Source organism: Dama dama, chromosome 5 (genome assembly GCF_033118175.1).
Source record: "Dama dama isolate Ldn47 chromosome 5, ASM3311817v1, whole genome shotgun sequence".
In the NCBI taxonomy this organism is placed as follows: domain Eukaryota; kingdom Metazoa; phylum Chordata; class Mammalia; order Artiodactyla; family Cervidae; genus Dama; species Dama dama.
The window spans coordinates 111912119-111930808 of NC_083685.1; the positions used below are offsets into that span (position 1 = coordinate 111912119).

At 38.3% G+C, this 18690-nt stretch overlaps 1 protein-coding gene across 3 annotated transcripts in view; it reads right to left on the reverse strand.

The window, feature by feature from the left end:
- STAT5B (signal transducer and activator of transcription 5B) overlaps positions 1-18391 on the reverse strand; it is a 64095-nt gene extending 45704 nt beyond the window's left edge. For all 3 annotated transcript variants that reach the window (XM_061144029.1, XM_061144026.1, XM_061144030.1), the window contains exon 1: positions 18240-18391. The gene's annotated coding sequence lies outside the window, so the exon portion shown is untranslated. The remainder of the gene's footprint in view (positions 1-18239) is intronic.
- Between the last annotated feature and the right edge of the window lie 299 nt (positions 18392-18690).

An 18690-nucleotide genomic window follows, 5' to 3' on the forward strand; every position in this document is an offset into this window, starting at 1 on the left:
TACAATGAGAATAGAAAAAGAGAGAAAAGTAATGAGTAGGAGTGTGTAATTTCTTAATGAGGCTGCAATCAAACTTCTCACGTCGCTATTGTCCTTGTGCACAGTTTGTCTTCATGCCTGTATAAACAACGACAACAATGGACCAGTAATTTTCCACTTCATAATCAGGCCATAAGAAGAACAATTTGCCTTATGAAACAAGGAGAAAGACTAATCTCCAATAGCATTGTCAGTGCAGGTTTATCAGCAAGACTTGGAGGAGCTAAGCCTACAGACATACAGATTAGGAATCACAGCTTATTAAAGCATCAAAACTTTAATAACCTCCTAACGACACGAAACAAGCTGCTGAATTAACTTGTCTCGGACACCGACAGTGTACGCATCACTTGCTAGGTCTAGGCACAAGGCAAAAACTCACAATAACAACAAAAAATCAAGGGAAAAAAAACTGCCAAGTCTCTAAGCAAAGGGGTCATATTTAAAAAAAAAACAACAAAAAAAGAAATAGGACAGACACAAAGGGACAAATATTACATGATTCCACTTACATGAGGTACCTAGAGTAGTCAAACTCATGTAGAGAGAAAGTAGAATGATAGTTAACAGAGTCTGGGAGAGCGGGGAAATAGGGAATTATTGTTTAATGGGTATAATTTAGATTTGGGATGATGAAAAAGTTCTGGAGATGGATGCTAGTGATAGCTGTAAGAGGATGTGAATATATTTAATGTCACTGAACAGTACACCTTAAAATAGTTAAAATGGTGAGACACACATATGAACACAATTTTTTTAAATGGAGGGGAAAAAGCCAATTCCTTCCTAGTAAACTCAAATTTCTTCCATCTTGAACTCTGAAATCCAAAGGAAACAAAGAGAATTGGCTTTCCCCTCTCTTTTCTTTCTTCCAGAGTAATGTGCAGAACTTCAGTCCTACTGAGGGTTGAAGAGTTCTCTGGACACACCCTCAACATTGAGATTAATAGATGGAATTACAGTACCTTCAACATCAACCAATCTTTACTATCAGAGATGAGGGTCTTCCTGCTATAAACAAAAGCAAGCAGACCAACCCAGTCATAGAAACAGTACTTACTGAGGATCTGTTACATGCCAAGTTCTATTCTAGGTACTGAGGATACAGCAGTGAAAAAAACAGACATGCCTGTTAGGGAACTTAGGTTCTAGTATTTGATATGAAACACTTTAAAGTTTAAATAAATACAGACTATGCTGTGCTTTCTATTTTTTGCTTTTAATTTTCTTCTTTTTATTTCTGTTTCAGGAGAAGGACACCATACCTGATTACCATAACATCTTACAAGTAAATAGCAAAGTCTGCGCATTCAAACCAACATTTGCCGGGGGGGCAGGGGGGAAACAGTGTTAAAAGCATCTCAACAAAATCAGACAACAAGGGTGATGACTGGTTTTCACGAAAGGCGTGGCAATGGGAAAGCAATTTCTGATAAAGCCAGGATATCTGCTCATCCCTGGTGGAAGTTGATCAACTTTATGGGGCTGTAGTATGTGCATAACAACGTGGATCTAATCAAAGATTCCATCGTTAAGGTCATTTCAGTGTGGTATTAGTCCAGCTTTTTCCCAGGAGACACAGTTTTATACAGAAGATAATTTTCATGCTTGTCACAATCAAATCAAATCATTTATCTCTCAGAGACGATTTGCAGATTCTATCTCCACAAGATACTAAAAATACAGAGCACAGAGTTTAAAATTTACAATAGGACTCAAGTTTCTCCTCGCCAGTGTATAACAGCACAAGATGGCAGGTGGCCTGCAAACATTTGGCTTCTTCTTTTTCCCAAGAAATAAAACATATGTACAATTCTACTACAATAACAAATGCTATTACAGTGAAAATCTAGGTATAATAAAATTTTTTTTAAATATTTGAAAATGCCCTGTTTCTAAACTCAACACAACAATCTTTTTGTTCATATACAATGAAAATAATAAATTTTAAGACAAAAAAGTCAGATTTCCCCTTGGAACACCATGATTTTTGTACACACTGAAATCTTCACCTTTAAGGAAATATTTCAAATATTCTAAAATAGGTTATATTATATTTGGGGAAAAGGGGACTTTTTTTTTTTTTGGAAAAGGGGACTTTTTTCCTTTATGGAAATAATTCTCAATTTTATTGAGGAATAATTTACAATCAGTAAAGTATACCAGGATGTTCCGAGTTATAATTAACCTACTTTTTGGACACCATATTAAACTAAAGGGTTTCTGAAAGGCTGCCTGGGAGTAAAAGCTACCAAGTATTTTATTTAACATTAAACAGCCAACCAGGCTTTCCTGGTGGCTCAATGGGCTTCCCAGGTGGTGCTAGTGGTAAAGAACCCACCTGCCAACACAGAAACGTGGGTCTGATCCCCTGGAAGAAGGCACGGCAACCCACTCCAGTATTCTTGCCTGGAGAATCCTATGAACAGAGGAGCCTGGCAGGCTAGTCTATAGGGTTGCAAGGAGTTGGACACAACTTAGCATGCAGTGGTAAAGAATCTGCTTGTCAATGTAGGAGACATGGGGTTCCAGCCCTGATCCAGGAAGATCCCACATGCCAGGGAGCAACTAAGCCTGTCCGTCACAACTATTGAGCCTGTATTCTACAGCTTGGGAGCCACAACTACTGAAGCCCGAGAGTCTTAGAGCCTGTGCTTCCCGACAAGAAAAGCCACTGCAATGAGAAGCTCTAGCACTGCAAGCAGAGAGTAGCTCCCGCTCAAAGCTACTACAGAAAAGCCCACGCAGCAATAAAGACCCCGCATAACCAAAAACAAGTGAGTAAATAAATAAAAATTATTTAATAAATAAATAAAAGGCCAACTGAATTTGGCTTAGGTGTCAGCTAATATTCAAAAATAGCACAGTTCTATCCATTTCTTCAAAGGTTCCTTCTAGAACCAGGGATCTAAAAAAAAAAAAAACCCATTAAGATAAACTAAGAAGGAAGGCCTGAGGATTGGAGTGTCAAGTTGGCCATCTGAAGCTGTTGCTTCAATCGTCCACATATATTAATAAGTGGAGTTATCACTATCTCAGGATGATAACTCAAAATTACTCCCCTCCATAAGACATGTCTTAAGATTAAACTAACAGGGCAGGGGGGATTTCTTTTCATAGGAAAAATTTCATTTGTAACTAGATCTCAAATTTCAAGCATCAACTTTACATACACCATGAAGAGTAACTAAGACCAAAAGATAAATAAGGTTCTTTTCCAGGCAAACCTGTATGTTTCTAAAACACACACACACACCTCTTTGGTGGCCCAGTAGCTAGCACTGCAAGCTCCCAACACAGGGGGCCCAAGTTCAATCCCTAATCAGGGAACTAGATCCTACATGTCAAAACTAAAGATCCCATGTGCTATAACTAAGATTTGGTGCATACAAATTAAGAACAAACAACACACACACAAAACAAAAATCCAGAGACACATCGGAAAAAAAAAAACCCAAACACAAACCAACTCTGCCTAAAAGTGGTTTTGACAGTTGAGTTCATCTAAAACAGTATGGGTTGTTTTAGTTCCAGAGTTGTAAGCAAGAGGTGACAAGAGACAATTTGGGCTGATGCATCAAAATTCAACACCCAGACTCCTGCACCTTCTGTAATAAAAACAACAGGCAACTCCCAATCTCTTTCCTCCACCTTCTTGGCCACCTTACAAATGGAATCATAATCCAAATATATCTGCATATTTGTTATTCAGGATACTGAACATTTTCCCATAGAAACAAAGGGATGAAAGAGACGAAAAACTCCTAAGTAAGCCCCCAAACCCCAACTGATTTACAATCCTACAAAACCTAATTACCTTTTATAATTTTGTTTCTGAAGGAAAAGACGTTAGGATGTCTAGTCAGAGATCCCAGGAGTAACCAAGGAATCCCTCTACTCCTGTCTGCCACACCTCTCCCAGCAAAGACTGCTCTTCTAATCCTGACAAAGCAGACGGCCTCCAGGGACTTGGATAAAGCTTCAACCAGGGCTCAGCGCAGCACTTAAAAAAAGAAAAAAAAAGAGTGCATCTGTGTACGTCTGTGTGCGTTTTGGGATTGGGGTCTGGTGGGAAGTTTCAGGGCTATCATGTTTTTAGGTAAGAGTAAATTCTGCTCCCTCGGAGAGCAATGACTTCAGTTCTCTGAGGGTAAGCGACCCTATCTGTGTGTGAGCTATATGTAAACTAGATGTTAAAAGCAGGAGACAGCTTGCATTTTATTTTACTTCTTTAAAAGGCCTGTAACTGCACTGTCCAGTTATGACAGCTACAAGCCACATATGCTATTACTGGGGCACTTCAAATGTGGCTAGTGTGACTGAGGAACTAAATTTTTATTTCATTTCATTTTTAATCAACTCAAATGTTAAACTTAAAAATTGAGGCTCAACTAACTTGATTACTGGAAGACTTTCAAGTATGTTTGGTTATTAGAATGACCTCAGTATGTGAATCTACTTTATCAACTAAAAGTTTTATGAAATCTGAACATTCATGTACTTCTGGTAGAAACTTTGCATCTAAATTCAGATACGCTGTATGTGTAAAAGACATACCAGATTTTGAAGACTCAGCAGCAAAAAAGGAATGTAAAATGTTTCCTTAGTAGTTTATTTTTTTTATTAATTAATTTTGGTTGTGCTAGGTATTCATTTTGGTGAGTGGGCTTTCACTAGCTGCCCCTGGGGCATGTGGGATCTTATTTTCCCAACCAAGGAGGAAATTCGGGTTCCCTGCATTGGGAGGCAGATTCTTAATCACTGGACCACCAGGGAAGTTCATATATTGATTACACGGGTTTCCCTGTTAGCTCGGGTGGTAAAGAATCCACCTGCAATGGAGGAGCCCCTGATTCGATTCCTGGGTTGGAAAGCTCCCTTGGAGAAGGGATAGGCTACCAACTCCAGTATTCTTGGGCTTCCCTGGTGGCTCAGATCGTAAAGAATCCGCCCACAATGCAGGAAACCCGGGTTTGATGCCTGGGTTGGGAAGGTCCCCTTAAAGTGGACATGGCAACCCACTCCAGTATTCTTGCCTGGAGAATCCCCAAGGTCACAAAGAGTTGGACAGGACTGAGTGACTAACTGTGCAGTGAGTATGTGGTACTTGTTGAAATAATAATATTTTGGATATACTGGGTTAAAGAATATATGTTATTAAAATTGATTTCACCTGTTTCTTTTTGCTTTTTTAAAAGGTTACTTCTAAAAAATTACATTTATACTGGACAAGCTTCTTGTCTATAACCAAAATATTTCACATATTCCTATATAACTCTTTAACAATTTTCTAGTTCATACTCATCAGTAACAATTATAACTCTGCTTCTATGTATTGCTTAGAAGGAAAAAATTTTGAAAGCAATCCTAAGGTTTTAAATTTAAAAATTTAAATATATAATTTTACTATACTTACTGAAATGTTAGCATGAAATTACACTATTTCAGTTCAAAGTATTCAGAACATTGCTTTTAAAAATTACATTCTATTTCATAATCTCTATAGAATGATATGTTTAAGAAGACTAAATCTAGTGATTCTTTAATGAAACTACTGGTGATTATCCACCATCTGTTCAAAGAATGTGATATTCATTTTGAATCATATTAAAAACTATTCCAATGCACATTCTAAAGGAAGTCCATGTGAATTCTCATCTGATTTATTCTCTGAAAAAAAATTTTAGTGATCCAAATAAACAATGTGGTATAATAATTAAAACAAACAAAAAAAATTAAAACAACATGGTATATTCAGAACCACATTAATCTATGGAACAGGATAGACAAGAAGCAGATCTGAACATATAAAGGATTTAGTAAACATTAAGATGGACTTTCCTATCAATGGGGAAAAGAAGAAGCTAATGGGAAGTGGTGGATTTTTCTGGATAACTAGCAAGCGATTTGGAACTGATTTAGGTTGAAACTGTTAACACTTGTGAAACACTTAGCTCAGTGCTGGGCATACAGTGAAAAATGATCAATAAATAATATTGTTACCTTGACGAAAACTAATAAAGCTATAGTCCCACCTCACTTCTTACAAAGAAATAGATTCTAGATGGACTGAGCAACTTAACGCAAAAAAAAAAATTAGAACCAGGCTTCCCTGGTGGCTCAAGTGGGAAAGAATCAGCCTGCCAATGCGGGAGATACGGGTTCAATCACTGATTGGAGAAGATCCCACATGCCTCGGAGCAACTAAGCCTGCGTACCACAGTTATTGAGCCTCTGCCCTAAATCAAGCTGCAACTACTGGAGCCCGTGTGCCCTAGAGTCCATGCTCCACAAGAGAGGCCACCGCAATGAGAAACTCAAGCACTGCAACTGGAGAGGAGCCCCTGATCTCTACAACTAGGGAAAAGGCCCGGCAGCAATGAAGACCCAGCACAGCCAAAAATAAACACATTCATTTAAAAAGTTAGAAAAATAAAAGTATGACAAAACCCACTGAAATGTTGTGAAGTAATTAGCCTCCAAATAATAAAAAAATAAAAAAATAAATAAAAGAAAATACAAATGAAAATTTTACCATCTTTGGGTAGGTATCGTTTTTCTAAGTATGTCATAATAGCCAGATCAGAGAAGAAAAGATTTATCAAGTTAGACTACAAGAAAATTTAACAAGTTTGTACTACAAAAAAAATAGTATACAAGGTTGAAAGCCAAAAAAAAGAAAAAAACAGGGAGGAAATAATTTGTAATATGTAAGACAGAAATATCTCTGAGGAAAACTCAAGCACCTGTAACAGAAAAGACAGGCTAATTATATACAGAGGCAAATCACAAAGAGAAAACAAAATGGCCAGCAAACTTGTGAAGCACTGTCCGGCCTTGGTAGAAATCAAAGAAATACAAGAAAATATGAGAGACTAGCAAAGATGGAAAGGCTGCCAACACTTAGTAACCAGCAGATGTGGGAAAAAGGCCACCCCTTTTATGCACTAGTTAGTGGTGGGCAGGTCGACTGGGATAGTCTTTTTGGAGGGCAGTCTGGCACTATCTATGACTATCAAATGACTCAACAACTCCACTTCTAGAACTTAACATTAAGGAGATAGTCCAGTAAATGTGAAAAAAATCCACTCTGCCTAAGGAGCTGTACTACTGTATTGTTTATAAAAGTGAAAAACTAGAAACAGCTATCAATTATGAATGGATTAACTAAATTACGGTACAGTTATACAATGGAATACACACCTTAAAAACGTTTCAGTATATTGATATCTATTAGTTCCCTGGGGAAACAAGTCCCCTTTGAGCTCCCAGATAACAAGGTAAGTCTAGAGATTTGTTTTAACAATAAACTTGGGAGTATTTGTTATTTCTTCTCCATAGTCTCTCATCTCCATTACCTGTGTTAACTGAGAGCTGGCTGTTTACAGCTGAGTTGTAACCTGGGTCCACAAACCTCTTGAAACATATGCAAATTTTTGAGTGTGTGTATACTTTACTGGGAAGAAGAGTCCATGGATTCATTAGTGCCTCAAAAGGCCCCCTAGTCCACCACTGGTTAAGAACCATTGGAGTATATAGCTTAATGGGTCAAGTTGTTGACTCACTGCCCTCAAAAGCATATGTGATTGTACAGTGCATGAGCTCAGCAGTCAGTCAATATTTACTTAGTCTTTACTAAGTCTTACCTTGATTGGCAGCCCAATTATCATAAAATTTTGGAATAGATTTCTTTGCACACGTTGAAAGTATTTGAAACACACACACACTCAAACACACGCACATACTCTCACACACAATCCCCCAAAGCTCTCTGGCAGCTAGGAGACAAAAAGTGAATTAGACAGTTTCAAACAAAATTATATTAACTTTTAAAAGAAGTAATTATTTTTCACAGTCATTTGAATCTTTTTTTTTTCCATTTATTTTTATTAGTTGGAGGCTAATTACTTTACAATATTGTAGTGGTTTTTGCCATACATCATTTGAATCTTATATCCATTTGAGCTCCTTTAAAGAGATCACTTTAAGATTTAAGGACTTAGAAAAAGACTTATCTTTGTGAGGACAGCCAAGTTCTCAAAATCAAATAAGGACTAAAACACTATCAAGTAATTAGTTCTAAATGAAGAAAGCAATAAATCACTTCATATATTAATTTTAAAATGTTCAATAATTTACTGATGCCATATTATGAAATATAGAACACTAAATTTGAGGCCCCAATTTATGTAATTTTTAAAGTATCTCATGGTTTGATAAAAATGATTCAGATATTTAAGGGAAGAAAGATTATCTACTGGCCACAATAATATCATAGTGATAAAATAGATTACAGGGGAAATCAGCAACTATAAATGAACTGAAACCAAAGGAAAACATAATTTTGGATTAAATGAGATTGTCATATTTTCAGGAGGCAGAGGAGGTAAGAAGTGATAAGCAAAAAAGAATAATAAAATCAACAGGATTCATTTATGAAGGCATACTGGGCAATATATGCTTACAGTATTATTTTTAATATACATAGATAATTATCTTCAAAATACTATCAGATTTCCCTGGTGGTCCAGTGATGAAGACATCACGCTTCCACTATAAGTGGTATAGGTTCGATCTCTGGTCAGGAACTACTAAGATTCCACATGCATCAGGGCCAAAAAGATAAAATAAAAACTTCTACTTAAAAAATAAAAATAAAGTAATAATAATTATTATCTTCATGAACTGGAATTAACTACTTATGCATTTAGGATTAAAAAACACCAAAAGGTACTATATGGTCTCTTTTATGTTTTATTATTCCCAAAACTGACTTAAAATTCTGTTATTGGAAATTCCATTATAATAAATTACAAGGTACAGTCTAAGTTAAGGTAGATTTTTACTGAGTTGAATTTTACATAAAATATGTAGGTGTTCTGCTGGGCTCAATAATACATATTTTCTTTAAGACTGTTATTTTATTTGCTGCAAAGTGATAAGACCTAGAGAACTATGCTTCACAATTCTAAAACCTGTAATTTATTTTCACTTTTGTTCCCTAAACGCCTTAAAATGTTAAATGCTTTTATACACTAGATTTTGTTACAAATAAACTATTTAATGCAAATTTAATTAAGGCAAAACACAAGTCTCCTGCAATGATATATACCCATAAGAGTCTTTCACCAGAGGTTTCCTTTACCAGATATTCCCAAATGAATATCATAAAAAACACAGAGAATTCATTAAGCATGACTAATGAAATTACAAGAAAAAGAAATCTATACACCTAGCAACCTTTGCACGTATCATCATGAATGAGAAAGCAGTACAAAAGCAAATGCAGAAAATATACTGAAATAATGTTCAGCATTACTAGAAGTTAAATAAGACCATTTTTCCCCCAAAAGTTGAAAAAACAAACATATACCTTCAGTATGAAATGACTGGCAACCCAGTAGGGCATATACACAAGTAAAATAACATAATTTCCTTATTACATTTATAAACAGTATTATAATTCTCCATCAGCTTATATATAAAAGTATGAAGCACTCCATCAAATATAAGAAACAACTCAATCCTCAAGTTATATCAACTCTAAGAATATTAAATACAATAAAATGACTTTAATATCATTCATCAAAAAAAGATGTCCTATCATCAAGCCAAATATTTAACACAAACATCACAATCTACTTGTTTCTCTGCTCCTAAAATGGAAACACTAACTGAAAACAAAAACAGGTTTCTCACTCTGAGATAAATCAAAATACAGAAGCCATTTTACAAATAACTTTTGCCCCAACTTTATTGAGATATAACTGACATAACATTATGCAAACTTAAGATGTAGATGAAATGATTTGATATAAGTATATATTGCAAAACGATGACCACAATAAGGTTAGTTAACACATCCATCAACTCACATAGTTACAATTTTTGTTTGGTGAAAACTTTTAGATCTACTCTCTGAGCAACTTAAAACACATAGTATAGTATTGTGTATATAGTAATATAGTCACCATGCTGTAATTTACATCCCCAGAACTTATTCATCTTAATAACTGGAAATTTGTACCATTTAACCACCCTCATCCATTTCCCCACTGTGCTCGCCTGGCAACCACCAGTCTGCTGTTTCTAGGAGTTCAGTTTTTGTAGATTCCACAAGTAAGTGAGGTCAGACAGCATTTTCTTCCGTCTGACTTACTTCACTTAGCATAATGCCCTCAAGGTTCATCCACACTGTCACAATGGATTTCCTTCTTTTTATGGCTAAACAATATTCCATTATTATAAAGCTCTCTCACATGTTCTTCACCAATTCATTAAAAATAACTTTCTTTTCTTGTTTACAAAAGTATTTCCTATTTATTGTTGTTGTTGTTTAGTCGCTAAGTTCTGTCCAACTCCTTTGCAATCACAAGGACTTCAGCATGTCAGGCTTCTCTGTCCATGGGAGTTTCCAGGCAAGAATACTGGAGTGGGTTGCCATTTCCTTCTCCAGGGTTCCTATTTATTATCACCTATTTACTGTAGAAAAATGGGAAGCTACTAGAAAGTGGACACATACACCCAGAATCCCACAACCCAGAAGAAATATTTTTTCAGTGCCTATTCTTATGCCTGGGCTATATTCTTTTAGGAGTTATTTCCTAAAAGCTACTGTTTTTATATGTGTCCTGTTGAAATTTACCAATATAACTGTTATATAATGTTCTATCCCAACTAGATTTCTTACACCTAAGGAATAAAACTTCAAAACCATAAATTTTGATATCACATTTCTGGGACAAAATTTAAAATACGTGATTAAGGTAATAAGTTATCTTATGGACCCATTCCTTTAAAATTATGTGTTTTACTCTGGTATTGCAAAATCAAAGGGTTATGCTTCATTACCAACTCAGCATGTTCACTGCAGCCATGTCATTCAGGAAGCCAAACATTTTCTATTTTGTTTTGGTACCTTCAACAGTTAAGGAGGAAGGCCAACCTCTATGACACATTACAACGTATTAGTATTTTTACTTGATGTTTAAACTCACTGAAGGATAAACTCATCTTTAAAACATGCTCACATTCAGGGTTTAACATATCATTACACAGTTGAAACAATAACAATACAAGAACAAGGAATATTTGCACTACATCCCTATGCACTGGACCTTCAGTATCTTCTGGAGTAAGACTCTACAAAGTTCAATTCTGACCAGCACTCTCTCTTACTTTCTACCAGAAACATCACAAATCCTAAAAACACAAATCCACAGGCTGAAGTGACTGTTTCATTGTGTAAAGAGCTATGTATTTCTGTAGATACCTCGGTTGCTACTTTTTTCAAGCCTAAAAGATGACCAAATCATTTTTAGAAACATGAAACAAAAGGAAAAATAGAATCAGCATTATTTTTGAGAGAATATTTTTGCCTAGTTTAAACCATGAATATATTGTAGAATGCTATATCATGAAGCTGATAAATCCTAATTTTTAGTACTCTAACAGATTAAGTGCTCAACAGTTTCTTTCTTTTTTTCTGCTACAATGATATTTTAAATATAGTTTGCTACAATGATATTTTAAATTTCTCCCAGTTCGGATTTTTTAAAATCCCATTCTTTATAAAAACATATTGATTTGCTATCAGTTATAGGCTCTGAATTTTAGACAACACAAAATAGTTTTTCACAAACTTTCTAATTGACTCTCACCTAAAGGCTGGAAACCCCCACTGAAGGCTTTTTAAACTCATCAGACATACATATACACTTAAAAAAAAAAAACAGTTTTAATTGTAGGATCTCACTGACACAAACATAAGGAAATTCTGAGTTATACATACTTCACATTAAGCTTTTTCCACTGACATTGTAACTTTTGTCAACATTCAAAGAAAATTCAACTCTGGTCAAAGGTGACAGTTTGACAACCCTGGAAGCTAACATCCTCTGTTTATTTGAACAAGTTCATACTGTCTGCTCAGGGAATTGAAGTTTTTCTCATCCCTGACTTGATCTCTCAAGTTCAAATCACTACACTTTAGGGTTGTGAATTCTGTCTCCAAGATCTAACTTTACAATCCACCTCTAAAAAAAGAGATGAGAGAATAATGTAAGCATCAGACATGAAAAGGAATACGTTCTGAGACTACTTTCTAAGGGCCTTTGCACAACTAGAAACATATGCAATAAGTTCAGTTGCCTTAAAAACTATCCCCTCAAATTAAAATTCTTAAGTCTTTCTATTTCAAAAAACACAATTACTGGCTTTAAAACAAGAATAGGACCATAGATACCTTCAAAAGAAAGTTGCAAATAAAATGAGCTGGATACTTGCATTCTCAGTCAACAAACATGCATGTCTCAAACCACACTGACACAGAAGATCCTTTTGTTTGTAAACAGAAGCCAAAGAGACAGCTTATAGCTCTTCCCCTGTGATGTACATGGTAACGTCAGTAGAAAGGACAACTTAGAGTTAAAATGAATACTTTCTCTATTTTAACATAATTTCTATCAGGAATATATAAATTAGTTGTAAAACACCTACCATCGCCTTCATAAACTTAAAAAAATTCCGAATATACATTTAAAATTTTCTATTAAAAAAACAGAAAGTCCATTTTGGAACACAAAGAACCATAAACCTCTAAAGAAACCAAACGTCTCCCTGCAAAGTGACAGTTACCCTCTCTCCTCCGACGTGCAGTGGGTAACAACTGTTTCTGGATTCAGCTTGGCCTGTGTCTGGATCCAGCCCTGCCAGTAGCAGCAGTGTGACCTTGGACAAATGACTTAACTTTTCTGTGGCCATTTCTTCCTCTTTCATCTCCTCAGATCTCCTCATGATAGAACCCACCTCTCTGAGGATCATGAGTTAAAACACGCCAAGAGCTTATAACAACGTCTGCTTGGCACTCTGTAAGTGAATGGTGTTGGGTATTATTTTTTACTATCTTTCCACTTTTAGGTTTGGGGCAAAATTTGAAGTGCTTTAATCTTCTGATCACTTTTTGAAAGATAGCATAATAATCATTATACAAACAATTAGCATACCTTCTCAAATGAGTCCATGGTAAGTAGAGTTATAGCCCAGAGGGGTAAAGAGCTTTTGTTTTTTTTTTAAAGAGTTTTTGTTTTTTTATACAAATCTTGGACGTGGCTGTTACTGGTAACTTTGGCTTGATTTCCCACATGCAAAAGAAAATCCCCTACCAGGAAAAGACAGGCAACATCAGAGAACACTTGGGTTTGTCCTGATCATCGCAGGGTAAAGCCAAAGTCAGTTTTACTAGCCTGATGGGCACTGAAAATATTAGTCACCAAATTAATCCCAACAAATAACAATAATTGATTGGCTCATTGATGTATTTCCCCTTGTCTTCCCCAACCTTTCTCTAAGTAGTCAGAAAGGAAAGTTTTCATATTTTCTGAGAATCTCATTATTGCTCTCAAACCATACTCTGTATCTTAGTAAAATTAAAAAATGAGTCAGCATAAGCACCTCAAAAAACTAGTAGTGCACAGAATATGGTGATATTACTCTTTATACTAGAAATAAATCTGGAAAGTAATTTTAAAGAGTTCATCAGAGTGCCAAAGGCAATGGAAGAACAAATGGAGAATGAGTGTTGGATTCTGCAAGCTAGTTTCCAAAAAATTTTCAATCAATATATGTATTTTTCATCTTAGTAGTACTATAATACATGAGAAATGGAAGTAATTATTATGAATAAACCCAATGAAGAAAATACCCAGTATGTGACAAACTCATACTTCTTTATTGACTATGGAGGGGCGGGAAATGGGAGATCAAGACACTCATCAACCTTATTTGCAAATTGTATTATGCATAATCATGCCACATGCTAATACAGTACTGCCTCCAGTGATGTGATCTAAAAGAAAATTTATAAGACAGAAACTGTTCCTAAACTGCAAACATGTTTGAATGCCAATTTAATCAGGAGTCTATTAAGTCATTACATTTCTTATAATAAAGTTAGCTGAAGGCGAGGAAAAGCCCACTTGCTTCAACTACTGAAACAATACTATATGTACTTCTCTCAAGGATATTCTTCTGCGCAACGCTCCATATGACTCAGAGTCCAACATTTATATTAAAAGTGACCTACCACGTTAATGATTATCCAGGAGGGTCAAGGAAGAGTTTTATGACTGAGGGTGATTCCTCCCAAGTTCTACCATCACCACACTAAATTTCTCCTTGTTCTTATTTAACTCCTCCATGACACCCTACACGACTTCTAGGTGAGGTCAGAAAAGCTGGTATAGTCACTGCTAGATAGATGCAGTTCTGTATCATATAAACCTATGGCAACCCCCCCTCGAAAGCTCCGACAGTCAAAGCTACACATAACATGTTTTCACTCTATCTTAGTGCTGTGCGTTTTCTAGGTACCTGGCAGGAAAACAGAAAGGGGCAGCCCCATTTTTCTGTTAATTGCACCTTTGTTGTGGTAGTTGTTGTTAAGACTTCTTCCAAGGCAGCTAAACCTTGAAGGGAGCTGGGAAGGTTGGGGATATTTTGTCTTTCCAACCGGGTACTCAGTAGAGCTGTCATGAGGCAGTATGATGGGTCAAAGACAAACCACATGACACCTGATGCTCGTCTTTGTACGTATAAAATAAAAATGTGACACTACCAAAAGGTTACCATGTGGACCTAATTTTGAAAATACAAACAGGAAGCACCCCCACCCCAATATTACCATTAAAAAAAAAGGAAACCAAACCTCAAAGATACCTTCCAAGGAAGTCATGGGTGTGACCAAAACTAACAAAAGTAATAAAACGTCATCCAAAACCCTAAAACCACCAAAAGTGAGGGTCTCGTTCAACTAAAAGTCAAACACCTGTAAATTACTCCTTTCTTTGATTAGAAAAATAGCCTAGATTTAGATATGGAAAATCCTCTCCAAATGGGCTTAGGTTTTTTAATAGTAAAGGATCATCACTCATCAGAAAACATCCAATGTAAACAGGCTATTTAATTAAAAGAAGGACATGACAATTAAGAGAAAGCAAAGTAAAAACATTTTTAATCACTGTTGTCACAATTTAAATGTACAAAAAAAACTGATAAGTGGAAACTAGGTTGTTAAATCTGACTTTCCTATTCCCAGAAATAAGCACAAAACTGTTGTTTCCAACATTGCAGGGGAAAAAATACTTCCGATTTTAGAACGGTTCTATTAACAAAGCGCAGATTTAAAGAAAAATCTTTTCCTTTAAATACCACACAAAATCAGGGACAGTGATACTTTAGAACAAATTTTTAAACATTTTTATTAAGAAGTATCAAAGTATTTTGATACTTTATTATGCAGTAAAAGGATATTTTTTTGAAGAGCTCAGTAACCTAGAACTGTCAGATAACTTTTTCAAAGAATAAGTTTCAAAAAAACTAATAAAAAACAGGAGGTTTTCTGCTTCTTTTTGTAGGAATAATGTACACTACACTATTTGTACACATAGAATACACAATAATGTACACTAGAGTGTAGGTAATCTACACGGTAATAGAAAGGGAAAAATACGTGTCCCCGGTGGTCATTGAACATCCAGACATCGATGAAAATTCGTGAGATACAGACGTTTGTAGGGCACTAGAAGAGTTAAGCTTCCTTGGCTTCTACCTTCAACCTGCAATTTAATCTTGAGCTTATTATTTACCTATTTACAACATCATCCTTTTCTAACAGACTATCTGTATCAATTACCTATACAAAAATAAGTCAAATGAACTACCACAAGCACACTGATTAATATAAACCTAACCTAACACAAATCACAAATAATTTGAATATGATATGAAATAACTTTAATATAATGATATAACTTGAAACAATTTGACATTAAGTACCCAAAGAGCAACAAACAAATGATACCTTTTACTAGTCCTGATGTGGGTTTTGCATATGTAAATAAAATTGTTTAAAAAACATCAATTGAGAGCAAGAAAATGAAGATGAAATGAGAAGTTGGGCCACAATAGGAAGTGCTGACCAAAATATTCATGTTGTAACACTCCAAACAATGATAGCACTTTCTCCCCCTCCCATCATGTATATCACAAAGTACCCGATTAAGAAACATAGCCACCTTAAATTTCTTAACACAATTCATATTAACAGCCTGTGGGCAAACATGTGCATCCTGACTAGTAAGAAGAGGGGATAATTTATTTAGTTGGGTGTACAGCAAAGATTTTGTGCAGTTTAGCTCCCAGTTGTGCAATAACCAAACTGCTGGTGATAGAAATCAACTCTTTTTTTTTTTTAATGTTTTGCTTTTTCAAAAAAAGATCTCTCCATTCTCTCCCTGTGTCTCAACCAGGTGCTTGAATTTTCCATCTTCCAAAGGCTACAGAAAACAAGCAATCTACTAGATAACACCAACCTGACCAAAAGTGTGGTGCTGTTTTGGTTAAACCCACAGACATCACAAACTGTCACATAATACATTTTCTTAAAATCAGCAAGCCCCCTTCTCCCCCTTACACTATCAATTCTAACAACTGTGATCTTCGAAGAGATGGAAACTGGTACCTACACAAACAAGAACCCTGAAGCCTTGAAATAAAGTCAAGCAATAGAATTCCACCAAGTAACACTATCAAAACTGATCTCGTGTTCACAGTGTTAGGGAATGACATTTAAAAAATGACAGGCACGCTAAATAAAACACATAGTCAATGAACACCAACATGTGATCAACAGTGTGTGATCAACATAATGTAAACAAATAAACAATCAGAAAAACGTTGAGAAAAGAGGCAGAGTTTTATTACCTTTGCTGAACGATAACAAAATTATTTGAGATAATATACTCAACAGCTGAAAGCTTATTATGGCCCAGGCAGCTATCCAACCACTTTGGAAATCTAAGATACAAGCGGACGATAAACACCATTTGAAGACTGAAACAGGGACCTAAGCTCAGTTTAATAATTAGGTGATACACTGGCCCTTTCAAGGGGTATTCCCCGAGGGCATTCCAGAGACAATTTATGAAACTGTATTTAGGGAAAGATCTACTACTTCTCTATGCTTCGGGAAGAGCACTGATCTGAGAGTCTTCAGACCGACATTTCAGTTCCTGCAGTTCTAAACAGCTGTGGGAACGGAGCAGGCCGATCCTTCCACGTACCTGGCCTCAGTTTCCTCATTCGTTCAATAAAGAAGGCAGCATTACCGCGGGGGTCCTTTGCAGCTCTAACAGTCTACGACCCACTTTTAGCACTATTTATTTGATACGATGGTATCAAATACAATGACAGGATCAGAGGGGACAAGAAAAACAAAAACAAAAATGATGCGGCATGGCTCTTTAGGAAAGAGAGGGTTGCTATCTCTTTTTTGCCCCTAAATTTCCTGTGGTTCGCATTAATCCCCTCTTCCTAAAACTGGAGCTTGTTTTCCAGTCTTCGCCTTTTCCATCATTGCTGGCTACGAGTGTTTGCAAACGCCTCTTGCTCCATACAACTTCTTTTCCTCTTTGATCCGCCTGACCATCTTTGCCAGATTCCTTTAGCCTCAGACCAGCTGAGGAGACACAACGGACTACCCTTCCGACGCTGCGTATCTGCCCCCAACATCAGGAGCACTTTTTTAAAAAACTCTTTAATCCTGGCTAGGAAACCAGAACGCGCCGCGTCCCACCGCCACACGCACCAGCCTGGGCTTGGCGGGTCCTGATGGGGGATTCTGCAACCTCCACACCCCCCCACCCCGCCCCCCGAGCCTGAACAAAACGCTCGTATTTGTTGTCTGGACTCCTTATAAGGCGCTGTTCCTTGAAGCTTGGCTAAATCCCCCCCGCCCCCCCCGCCCCCCGCCGCGCTCATCCCACCCCCCAGGAGTCGTTGACACCTCTCTTGAAATAAGGAGAAACGCGAGGAGCCAGCGGGGGGTAACTGCACCACGAAGGCGTGAGCTGCCAACCGCAGCCCACCCAGACACCCGCGCACGCACGGTCTCTGCCCGCTACCCACCCCGGCCCGCCGCAGCCTCCGCACGACGCCCCTCGCGCGGCCCTCCAGCCTTCTCCCCGCGTGGCTCCCCTCACCCAGTGCGCGGTCCCCGCGGCCGCCCTCCCGGCCCGGGGAGCGATGGCGGCGGCGAGGCCCTGCCGGGTGTCTGGGCGGCCGGGGCGCGGGGCCCCGCCCGAGCAAGCTCCCCGGCCTCCCTCCGCGGGCCCCAACCCTCAGACCGGCCCCGCAGCTCCTACCTCGCTCGGCCCCTCGGGCGCCAGCGGCTGCCTCCTACCCGCTCTCTGGCTCTCCCGCCCGCTCGCTCGCTCCCTCCCTCCCTCGGCCGGGCCGCCGCGCGTCGTCGCCAGCGCTCGGTCCCGCCCGGGGTGACGGCTCCGGCCGACAGCTCTCCTCGCGCCGGGGCCCACGGGGGCGCGCGCGCCGCTCGCGCGCGGAGTCCCGACCGCGCGCGTCGCCCGCAGCCCCGAGCGCGCCCCGCGGCGGCGCGCGCCGCTTCCTGGTTCCGCCCGGCGCGCGCTCGCGAGCCCCGTGGTCCCTCGCCCCACCTCCGCGGCCGCCCTGGAGGGACCCGGAACCCCCTCAGCGCGTCCTGGGCGAGTGCGGGGGCGCCAGTGCCGCTGGCAGCCCCTCTTCGCTGTGCTGGAGCCGCTTTGCAGCTCGACTCCCGGGCGGGTCCGCGGGCCGCGA